Genomic DNA, 12,689 nt, shown 5'->3' with positions numbered 1-12,689 from the left:
AATTTTAATATATAAATTAATGTATCTGCTCGAAATTCATAGCAATAAGTCCTGCTTATGAGTACAATTTAAAGCTCTTCAGAAGAAAGATGTAAAGGATTAACAGTGCTTAAATCAGGAGTAAGGATATTGAGACATACGGGCTGGCAAGCACCAGAGGGCATTTTGAAAACATCCCAAATGCTGCTTTAAGAAAAGTGCTCTCTGGTTTCCTTACAAATTTTTAAACATTATATAAAATTAAAACCTGGGCTCCTTGAAGATTTTCTTTTCCCAAGCTAAGTAATTTTCTTAAAATCTCTGTGGTGGTTTGAAAGAAAATGGCCCCCAGAGGAAGTGGCACTATGAGAAGGTGTAGCTTTGCTAGAGTAGGTGTGGTCTTGGGAGAGGAAGTGTGTCACTGTGGAGGCGGGCTTTGAGGTCTCATATATGCCCAAGCCATACCCATTGTTTCAGTTCACTTCCTATTGCCTGACAGATGTAGGACTGTCAGGTCCAGCACCATGTCTGCCTGTACACCACCATGTCCCACCATGATGACAATGGACTGAACCCTAATAAATATTTCCCTTTATAAGAGCTGTTGTGGTTATAGTATCTCTTCACAGCAATAGAAACCCTAGCTAAGACAGTTCCATAGCAATTTTTTTTTTACACTGGAAAACTAAGTTACGGTGAGACAAAGGATTGATGTAACATTCATGTATTTCTGTACTATGTGATACATATATTTAAAGGTATAATCATGCATAATAAGTAAAGGGAAATATGTATATATAATGTACAAGCTGAAACATCAAGGCAAACACTTAGATGTTTAATATATTTTGCATAAAGTTAAAAACTGGTACAGTTACACTAGATCATAACAATGGTTTTCATGGGTTGTTGATTTTTCTCTTCCTTAGCTAGTTCTGCTTGCTCTTTTGGTCACATTAGGACATTGAATCTTGTGATAATTTAGATTATCCTAAATCTCCTAGCTCTGCTACAGAAGCGAACCTTAGGATTAAGCCAGCAGGAAAAGAGCTGTCAACCAGGCCCCATCAGGTCACTGTTTTTTGTATTTACATTGACATATTGTTTCAGATTTGGCAGAAGAACATTCCATAAAGGTTGGTAGAACTGGAAGGTAAGCTGTGATCCTCACCATCAGACTCCCGAGTTAGTGTGTGTGAGCCAGGGTTGTCTGTGGGTCGCCACTCAGGCTTGCCTGGCCTCTCTTATCTGCCCTTCACTGCTCCCCAGGAATTAAAAAGAACTTTCCTATAGGGTTTTCTATGGAGGAAAGTATTGTAACTGCAAGTGTTGTGTATTACAGACAACATATTTGAAAGGACATTTAAATAGGTGCAAAAATCTCCAGCTGCACTTCACCACTCTAAGGAACACATTATCTGAGGAATGGCCTAAAAAACTTGGAAGCTGAAGATCACACACACACACACACACACACACACACATACCCACAATGTGAAAACTGGAATATTGATCCTTATAATGAGTCAGAACAACTGCAAGCTGCCTGGGACCCTGGACTTTGTGAAGACAAACTGTACCACTCATCAGACGATGAGTAATTTGCCAGGCATACCATTAGTGTGGCTTGATTCCCCTTCATTTGTTCATGAAATATTTATTATCTCCTATCTGCTAGCACTTATGTGTGATAGTTCATATGCAATGGATGACACAGCCACCCTCTCTGGCTGAGTGGACCTTGAATTTGGATGATTATGATATTGTGTGTGGGGGCCGGAGAGATGATTCTGTGGTTAAGAACATTTACTGCTTTTGCAGAGGACCTGTGTTTGGTTCCCAGCACCCATGTGGTAGCTCACAACCAGGGAATCCCATACACTCTTCTGGTCTTCTGGTCTCGACAGAGACACAGGCATATACATAGAGACAAAAAAAATAAATAAATAAAAAAAATAAAAAAAATAAAAATAAAAATAAATACAATTTTAAAACTAAATAATGTCATGTGCAGTAATAACAAGTTGAGCAGATAGCACCAGGCCTAAGGATTAGGAAGAGTTCAAGGAATCAGGGATGGAGTGGTGTAGGAGGTTGAAATTATGAGAAGTAAGGGCTGGGATGAACCATGCACAGGTGTTCAGAGGTAAGTAAAATTGTGAAATGCCTCAAGGAACAAAGAAGTTCTGAAAACTACAGCTGGACCAATACGATTAGACTGGACTCCCGCTACACTGATGTGCCAACTGTGAGTCAAAGCCAAGCCCAACTGATAAATAAATGATTTTAATAAGCAATCAAGAAGAAAAACAAGGAACCTGAAATCTAGCTAGGCTAGAGCCTGGGACCAAAGGAAAAGCTGTGCCAATGCTGAGGGCTTGGAACTTCAAGGTCGACAAGCCACACATCAAAGAGATAGATTCATTTAATGCGGTGGGCAGAGGCTGGCCAGCAGTGATAGACAGCATTTTGGAAAATAGTCGAGGGTGCTTTGAAGTAGTATTCATTCTAGAGTCTCGACAGGCCGACATGGTTGATGATGATGAACATAGAGGAGTGTATTATTTTGAAGATGGATGGGGTGAGTGTAGGTAAAATATGATTTCACTTTGGCAGGAAAGTAGGCAACTTTTCTAGCGAGCTTTATCACTTTCGTAGTAGTTTGAATGGTGTGTAACATTTGGGGTCAGGACTATGTACCCATTGCTGCCTTTGCAATCACACACTCATCTGTTTGAGAATGGTAGATTCTTTTACACAATTAAATCTTTTCATTTATGACAGGGACATGGAATGTTCTGCAGCAAACACCCAGGTGCCCAGGTGGGTTTTATATGACATGGTTTCATGACTCTGTGCAGGATATTTTGAGGAAACATTATAGTTCGTTGTGCTAAATACTCTTATTTCAAACTTGACATAGGCTAAAGTCACTGGAGAGGAGGGAACTCCATTTAAATAAATGCCTCCCTAGACTGGACTGTAAGCAAGCTTGTAAAGCTTGTTCTAAACTAGTGACTAATGTGGGAGGCCCCGGCCAATTTTGAGTGATGCCATCCCTGGGCTGGTGGTCCTGGGTTCTAGAAGAAAACAAGCTGAGTAAACCCTGAGGAGTAAGCCAGCAGGCAGCACTCTTCCATGGCCTCTGAAATTGGCTTCAGGATCATCAGGTTTTGCTGTGACAGACCTGACTCTCTTGGCTTTGTGAGGACTGTGGCAGGACTTTGGAAATTTGGGCTAGGAAAGCTATGGTATGTTTAAAGTTTGGTAAGCGGCTCTGTGGTAGCTTGAAGGAGAAGAATGTTGAGGGCAAAGCAGATGATAAAGGCCTGGCTTGTAAAAGTTTCAGAAGGAAGATTAAAGACTCTATACGGGTCATTTGTTATTTTAAATTAAGATTCTGTGAATTAAGAGAGCTGGGGCTAAAGAATCAGCTGTGACTAACAAGATACCAGATCTCCTAACGTGAAACCTTTGCTTTGCAGGGATAGTCGATGCTGGTCAGCTGGAGCTGAGAAATTAGCCATAATTAGGAAGAGACCAGCATCACTGAGGTAAGATTTTATTGAAAGTGTTTCCTGAGAATCAACACACAGAAGCTGTCTTCCAGACATGACCAAGCTGTGTTTCAGACATGACCAAGTTTCAGCTGACGGCTGGTTTTGAAGATATAAAGGAGTCATAGAGAATAGCTGAGGTTTGGCACTGTGTGACAGGGTGGGAGTCCCCGATGAAAGCCCAGGAGATGGCTGTTGGTGAAACTGTGGCCTAGCTCTGATCAGGGAACCAGGTAGTCTAATTGCAGATCATCATCTCTCCCTCTGCTTGGTCAGATTAATCCCCCAGTCTCAACCCCAGCTCTGCAGCAGATCCCCTATTGCAGTCTCCCCTTAGCTCTTGTAAATATCTCCAGTGGATTCCCCAGATCATCAGCTCCTAACTTCCATTTCCTGACTCTTTGCTTTAGCCTAGGCACCAACTCCAGTAGACACTCCTTGGGAACCCACCGGCCAAGGTGGCCAGGGAAGTGGGCGGGGTAACTGCAGAGCTTGGCCTCACCCTGTGCTCTACCAAACCAATCCCCAGTCTCATCCCCAGCTCCTCAACAAACCTTCTTCTGTGACCTCTCGTTACCCTCTGCCCCCAATTCCAGGGGACTTACTAACCAAACTACTGTGGAACACACTGCTTTCTTCCCTCCTGAGAGCCATTCTGCACTCTCCCAGCCTTTCCCCATTCCTAAGTCTCAGATCCTAATACCCAGAAACACATTTTATCCCGAGGCTCACACCTATCAGTACCAGGGAAGGTTTTCCTACAGTCAACACCCAGCCACATAAGAGAGCAAGCAGAAACAAAGGAACAAAACACCCACCCAACAAAGGTAAGCCCAGATATCAGCACCTAGAATTGCAATCTTCCCCATCCCAGATGACTAGATACCAGTGTGAAAACACAATCAATTACAGCCAGGAAGGACAGTATGTCTCCACTAGAGCCTAGCTACCCTTCCAGAACAGCCCACAAACATTCCAACATATTTAGGCACAAGTAAAAGACCATAAAACAGCCATTATGCACATGATAGAGCTCATTAAGGAGGGAACAAATCCCTTAAATAAATCTTTGAACAAAAAAGTGGAAGGAAATGAATAAAATTGTTCAAGACCCAAAAACAGAAGTAGAATGAATGAAGAAAATCCAAATTCAGGGAAATATGAAAATGAAAATAATTAGAAACTCAAACAGGAACCATAGAGACAAGTTTCACCAACAGAATGCAAGCGATGAAAGAAAGAGTCTCAGGCATTGAAGATATGGTGGCAGAAATGTATACACTGGCCAAAGAAAATGTTAAATATAAAAATCCTCTGGCACAAAATATCCAGGAAATTTGGTACACTATGAAAAGACCCAATCTAAGAATAATAGGAATAGAGGAAGGAAAAGAAACACAGCTCAAAGACATAGAAAATGTTTTAAACAAAATCAGAGTAGAAAATTTCCCTAACATAAAGAAGGAGAGGCCTATCAAGGTTCAAGATGCTTACAGAATATCAGTTGTACTGAGCAGGAGAGAAATTCCCTTTGGCACATAGTAATCTAACAATCTAAACATAAAGAAGAAAGAATATTAAAAGCTGCAAGAGAAAGAGACCAAGTAACATAGCAGGTGTATTAGAATAACACCAGACATCTCGACAGAGACACTAAAAGCCAGGAAGGCCCAGACAGGTGTGCTGCACACTTTAAGAGACCACAAATGACAGACAAGACTGCTATAGGCAGCAAATCAGAAGATGGAGAATAAGACATTCCATGGTAATATCAAATTTAAACAATATCTATTTATAAATCTATCACTACGGAAGATGCTAGAAGAAAAACTTCAACCTAAAGAAGTTTACTAAAGCCATGAAAACACAGGAAATAAATAATCTTAGACCAGCAAAGTCTAAAGAAGAGAACCCAAAGAAAAACATATAGGCATCCTCCTAAATATTAAACTTCATCAGGCAATGAAAGGAGACAGAGACAGAGACCCACATTGGAGCACCGGACTGAAATCTCAAGGTCCAAATCAGGAGCAGAAGGAGAGAGAGCAAGAAACTCAAGACCGCGAGGGGTGCACCCACACACTGAGACAATGGGGATGTTCTATTGGGAACTCACCAAGGCCAGCTGGCCCGGGTCTGAAAAAGCATGGGATAAAACCGGACTCACTGAACATAAGGACAATGAGGACTACTGAGAACTCAAGAACAATGGCAATGGGTTTTTGATCCTACTGCACGTACTGGCTTTGTGGGAGCCTAGGCAGTTTGGATGCTCACCTTACTAGACCTGGATGGAGGTGGGTGGTCCTTGGACTTTCCACAGGGCAGGGAACCCTAATTGCTCTTTGGGCTGATGAGGGAGGGGAACTTGATGGGGGAGGGGGAGGGAAATGGGAGGTGGTGGCAGGGAGGAGGCAGAAATCTTTAATAAACAAATAAATAAAATAAATAAAAAAAGAAGAGAAACAGGAAGCATGGGTACATGCAAACACACACACACACACACAGAAGGAGCGAGGAAGAGAGGAAAAGAAAGAGAGAGAGAGAGAGAGAGAGAGAGAGAGAGAGAGATTAAAAAGCATTGGTCATTGGTATCTCTCAATATCAACACTCTCAATTCTCCAAAAAGGAGACATAGGCTAACAGAAGGGATGTGAAAACAGAATCCATCCTTTTGCTGCATCCAAGAAGCACACCTCAAAGTAAAGGATAGTCATTGTCTCAGGGTAAAGGGTTGGAAAAAGTTATTCCAAGCAATTGGAAATAAGAGGAAAACTGGTTTACCCCTTTTAATATCTGACAAAATAGACTTCAAAGCAAAACTAATTGGAAGAGAAAGAGAAGGTTACTACATACTCATTGAAGAAAAAAAAAACACAAAGAGAACACAGCAATTCTTAACACCTATGCCACAAATGAAAGGGCACCCAAGGTCATAAAAGAAACACTTCTACAGTCACATTTTCACCCTCACACACTGATAGTGAGAGACTTCAATACCTCACTTTCACCAATAGGCAGGTCATCCAGATGAAAACTAAACAGAGAAATACTGAAGCTAACTGAAATAATAAAACAAATTGACATAACAGATATTTACAGAACATTTCACCAAACACAAAAGAATATACCTTCATCTCAGTACCTCATAGAACATTATTCAAAACTGACCTCTTGGACACATGGCAAGTCTTAACACATACAAGACGATCAAAATAGCAACTTACATCCTATCTGATCACCACAATTAAAGCCTGATATCAACAACAAGAGAAACAACAGAGAATATATATGCTCCTGGAAACTGAACAGTGCTCCATTAAATGAAAAATGTTCAAGAAAAAAACCAAAGACTTTCAGAAATTAAATTAAAATGAATGCACAACATACCCAAACTTTTGTGACACAATGAAGGCAGTTCTAAGAGGCAAGGTCATAGCACTAAGTGCCCACATAAAAAAAAAAAACTGAAAAGATCTCATACTAGCAACTTAATAGAACACCTTAAAGCTCTTAAAGAGAAGAAAAAAATCACACACCAAATAATCAAACTTAGGGCTAAAATCAATAAAATAGGAACAACAAAAAAAATACAAAGAATAAATGAAACAAATGAGGAGTGGTTCTTTGACAAAAATCAATAAATTTGACAAAGCCTTATCCAAATTAACTAAAAGGTAGAGAGAATATCCAAATCAACAAAGTTAAAAATGAGAAGGGTAGCAGTAGCAGTGCACACCTTTAATTCCAACACTCAGCAGGCAGAGACAGTGAATCTCTGTGATCTGGGGACCAGCCTGGTCTACAGAGTAAGTTTCCAGACAGTCTCCAAAGCTACAGAGAAACCCTTTCTCAAGAAACCAAATACAAAAAAAAAAAAAAAGAAAGAAAGAGAGAGAGAGAAAGAGAGAAAGAAAGATGAAAGAAAGAAAGAAAGAAAGAAAGAAAGAAAGAAAGAAAGAAAGAAAGAAAGAAAGAAGAAAGAAAAAAGGAAGGAAAGAAGAAAGGAAGGAAGGAAGGAAGGAAGGAAGGAAGGAAGGAAGGAAGGAAGGAAGGAAGGAAGAAGGAAAGGGGACAATAGACACTGAAGAATTGAAGAAATCAGAAAATATTAAGGAAATACTTTAAAAACCTCTACTGGAAAATCTAAAAGAAATAGATAATATTATCCATACATACAACTTATGAAACTTAAATTAAGATCAGTTAGGCAATTTAAACAGATCTATTACCCATAGTGAAATTGAAGCAGTCATTAAAAGTCTCCCAACCAAAATAATTCTAGGGTCAAATGATTTAGTACAGAATTCCACCATACTTTCAATAAAGAGTTAATACCAATACTCCTAAAATTATTTCACAAAATAGGCCAGAAAAGACGTAATGTAATTCACTTCACAAAGTCACAGTTATCCTGATACAAACCACATAAAGACTCAAAAAAGAAAAAGCATTACAGACCAATTTCCCTTATGAACATAGAAGCAAAAATACTAAATAAAATTATTTCAAATCAAATACAAGAACACAACAAAAAGATCATCTACCCTGATAGAGTAGGTTTCCAGAGATGAAAGGATGGCTCAATATATGTAAAATGACAAATTCAATAAACTACCCTGATAGAGTAGGTTTCCAGAGATGAAAGGATGGCTCAATATATGTAAAATGACAAATTCAATAAACAAACTGAAATCATTACGTGCAGAAAAGGGCTTTGACAAAATTTAACACTTTTTCATGATAGAAGTACTGGAAAGAATAGGAATATAAGAAATATATCTCAACATAAAAGAGGCAGTTTACATTAAACCCATAGCCAACATAACACTTAAATAAATAGAAATACAGAGTATACCACTAAAATCAGGAACAAGAAAAGGTTGTCTACTCTCTCCAAACATATTCAATATAGGACTCCAAGACTTAGGTAGAACAATAAGATAAAAGAAACAGATCAAAGGGATACAAATTTCAAAGGAAGAAATCCAAGTACCTTTATTTCAGGTGACCTGGCAGTATACAGGAGTGACCCTAAGAATTCAGTGAGAAATCTTCACATCTGGTAAGCACTTTCAGCAAAACAGCTGGATATAAGATTAACTCCAAAACATCAGTTACCCTCCTATATGCAAATGACAAGAAGTTTGAGAAAGAAATCAGGGAAACAACACCTTTTACAATCACCTCAAATAATATAAAATATCTTGGGGTAACTATAACCAAGCAAGTGAAAGTCTCCTACGATAAAAAACTTCAAGCCATTGAAGAAAAAAATTGAAGACATCAGAATATGGAAAGATACCCCATGCTCATGGATTAGTAAGATTAATATAGTAAAAATGGCCATCTAACCTAAAGCAATCTACAGATCCAGTGCTAACCCCATAAAAATTCCAATGTAATTCTTCACAGATCTTGAAAGGACAATTCTCAACTTCATATGGAAAAACAAAACAAACAAAACAAAAACCTGGGATATCTAAAACAGTCCTGAACAATGAAATAACTGCTGGAGGTATTACCTTCCTCAATGTCTAGTTTTAATGCAGACCTATTGAAATAAAAGCAGCATGGTATTAGCACAGAAGCAGACACATTGATCAATGGAATTGAAATGAAGACCCAGACATAAGTCCATACACTCATGGACACTGGATTTTATTTTTTATATATAGAATCTAGAAATACACACTGGAAAAAAAGTATCTTCAACAAATGGTATTGTTCAACTAGATGTCTGCATGTAGAGGAAAGCAAATAGATTTATACTTATCACTCTGCACAAAACTCAACTACAAATGGATCAAAGTCCTCAGCATAAAACCAGATATATTGAATCTGATTTAAAAAAAAAGGGCGGGGATTCAGCCTGAGGTTCCTTAGAAAGTGCAATCCATCTGAGTATTCATAGGGATAGGATCACACCTTTGATCTAAGGATTCAGTAGAGATTCTTTCTCTAAAATTACTGAAATTTCTATTGGTATGTTCCTGTTGCTCACTGAGACCACTCACTACATTCTCACGCCCACCCTCCACAGGAGAAATAATAGGCCGTATTGAGGGAAGGCTGATGTGATATATTTATGGTAAATAAGCCTAGAAACACTGAGGCCAAGTGACTGTTGCGAGCATCAGAGGTACAAGGGACCACTGGGAGTGGCAAGCAACTGCTGTGAGTGACAGCAGCAGTGGCTTCTGGCAGCCGGTTCCAAAAGTTATCCTAAGAAGATCTTCTGGGAAAGAGCACCTGTGTCCCAATCAGAATTCACTGCCATTCTCTATATGAGATACCCGGCTGCTGCAGTGACCATCAGAACCTCAGCTCCACCTACACCTAGAGCAGTGATCACTAAAACTGTGGCCTTGCCTGCACCTGGAGGAGCATTCAATGGAGACACAGTTCACACTACACCAGTTTGAGGAGGAGGGACCCCCTGAATCACAGGCTCTGTGGTGTCTATACCACCTGGAACCACAGTTGGGCCAGGGTCTGGGGAGTAAAGAACACACAGAGACACAGGTCACTCTTGAAGAAAGAATGCCCATTTTACTATATAAGGCAGCTTATATAGTGCTCTCCTTAACTAGTGGCTATGCCCTAGTGCTTGAAAATTTTCATCTGCAAGTCCAGCAGAAACCACTTCCTTGTTATTAGGAATTCATGAGGGTTCTGTGGTCAGAGCAGCTGCAAGCATAGAAAAGGAAATTGTTTACTCCAGTAGGTATGGGGTCATAGGAAGTTCGGGGTCTGAGGGTCTACAGCTCCCAACAGGCTCCACCTATACTGAGGAAGAAATAGTAGTCAACAAGGTAAGAATACACTCAACAACATAAAGAGCAATACCACCACCAGAAACTAGTGGCTCTGCAACAGCAAGACCTGAACATCCCAACACAGATGAAACAGAAGGAAATGAACTAAAAAAAAAAAAAAAAATTGAGGTCCTTAAAGAGAAAATGAAAAACTCCCTTAAAGAAGTGGAGGAAAAGACAAGCAAAAAATTGGAAGAAATTCGTAAATCCCTTAAAGAAAGCAAAGAAAAATCAATTAAACAGATGAAGGAAATGGCTCAAGACTTGAAAACTAAAATAGTACTATCAAAGAATATACAAACCAAGGAAATTCTATAATAGAAAATTTGGGTAAATGATCCAGAACCACAAATGCAAATATAAACAACAGAATGCAAGAGATGGAAAAAAGAATATCAAATGTCAAAGATACAGTAGAGGAAATAGATTCATTGGTCAAAGAGAATGTTAATCCAACAAATTCTTAACACAAAATATCCAGGAAATCTGGGACACCATAAAAGACCAAACCTAAGAATAATAGGGATAGAAGAAGTTCAACTCAAAGGCACAAAACATATATTCAACAAAGTCATAAAAAAAGCTTTCCCAACCTAAAGAAGGACATGCCTATGAAAGTACAAGAAGCATACAGAACACCAAAAAAATTTTCTTTGCTACATAATAATCAAAACATTAAACATATAGAATTAAGAAAGATTATTGAGAGCTGCAAAGAAAAAAGGCAGATCTTTCACAATTACAACTTCATAAGAAGCCTCTTTGATGCCCATCTTCCTCTTGAAGTACTTGGTGATGCCAGGAACAGATGTATCTCACTGTCATGAAAAGTTCTAATTTCTTAAATATTTTAAATGCCATACTCTAAGGTCTTTGAAAGGTTTGAAGAATGCCTATCCATTTGAAATACATCTCTGTACTTCTAGAAAATCTAACTAACATGGGTACATGCTTGAGTATTATAGATGATTATCTATTAAACTAGATTTCTCAATTATACATTACATTATATCCTTCTGGAGTCTTTGATGAAGTTGAAGAATATATAGTTATAATTATAGTTTTCCTTAGGTATGATAAAAAATAAAGTAGATGTAAATATAATAACTGTAATTCTTGCTTGATACCTGTTTTGTTATATATAATTTTTTCTATGTAAAATTAAAACTTTTCTTTTTATTTAAACAGAAAAGGGGAGGTGATGTGGGATTTTTCTCTGTATGCTGTGATTACCACTGATTAAAAAAGAAACTGCTTTGGACCTATAGCAAGACAAAACTTAGGTGGAAAAAACTAAACTGAATGCTGAAAGAAAGGAGCTAAGTCAGGGAGAAGCCATGGAGCCGCTGCTGGAGACAGACAAACCGGAATCTTGCCGGTAGGCCACAAACCTTGTGGTAAAATATAAAATAATAAAAATGGGTTAATTCTAGATGTAAGAGCTAGCTAGCAATATGCTTAAGTGATTGACCAAGCAGTGATTTTAATTAATACAGTTTCTGTGTTGTTATTTTGGGGGTCTGGGTGGCCAGGAATTGAAAAAGTGGCCAAGCAGCCTTTCTACAACAATCTATATATACATCTATTCATAAATATGTATATATATATATACACATATATATAAAACATATAGTCGATCATCTCACACACTCACACACACACACACACACACACACACACACACACACAAAACCATACCCCACAAACTCACATTTTAATTGTATAGTGTGAAAGAATACAGATACAAATTAGTTTATATATGCATAGCATCTATTTCACCCTAGTTCTCTACATTGATTTATTTGGCTTTTCAAAAAGCATTTTTTTAAAATATGACACGAATGTATTTGTGTGTGTGGGGAAGCATGGATGTGCGTGTTCCATGGCACTTGTGTACAGGTCAGAGAGAACAACTTCCAGAAGCCACTTATCTTCTTCTGTCAAGTGGATGCCAGGAATCTAACAACTCATGTCGTCAGGGTTAGCAACAAGTACCTTACTTACTGAGCAGTCTCACCAGCCCCCTCTTAGACAGACATAATCCTACTGTGTGTAGAATACAGCAAAGTTATTTTTTCTTTTATAACTCACCCTGATGTTTTTTCCTATTTTTTCAAGTCTTCCTACTACTGGCCTGAATCTATCGAACAGATGTAGGGACAGCTGCTGTACTAGCTTTCAAAACCGTGTTGCTGTTTTGATATTAATGCACTTTTTCTTTATGATTTTTGTTGATTTATCTTTTCTGATTGAGTCTTTCTGGTTGGCTAAAAGTTTTTTAAGTGTTTATTGAAATGATACTCATTACTTACATGAGATCCTTCTGTGTTGAGAT

The sequence above is a fragment of the Chionomys nivalis genome, chromosome 5, assembly GCF_950005125.1.
Source record: "Chionomys nivalis chromosome 5, mChiNiv1.1, whole genome shotgun sequence".
Taxonomy (NCBI): Eukaryota; Metazoa; Chordata; class Mammalia; order Rodentia; family Cricetidae; genus Chionomys; species Chionomys nivalis.
The sequence above is the reverse complement of the archived record's forward strand: the minus strand, read 5'-3'. Positions refer to the sequence as shown.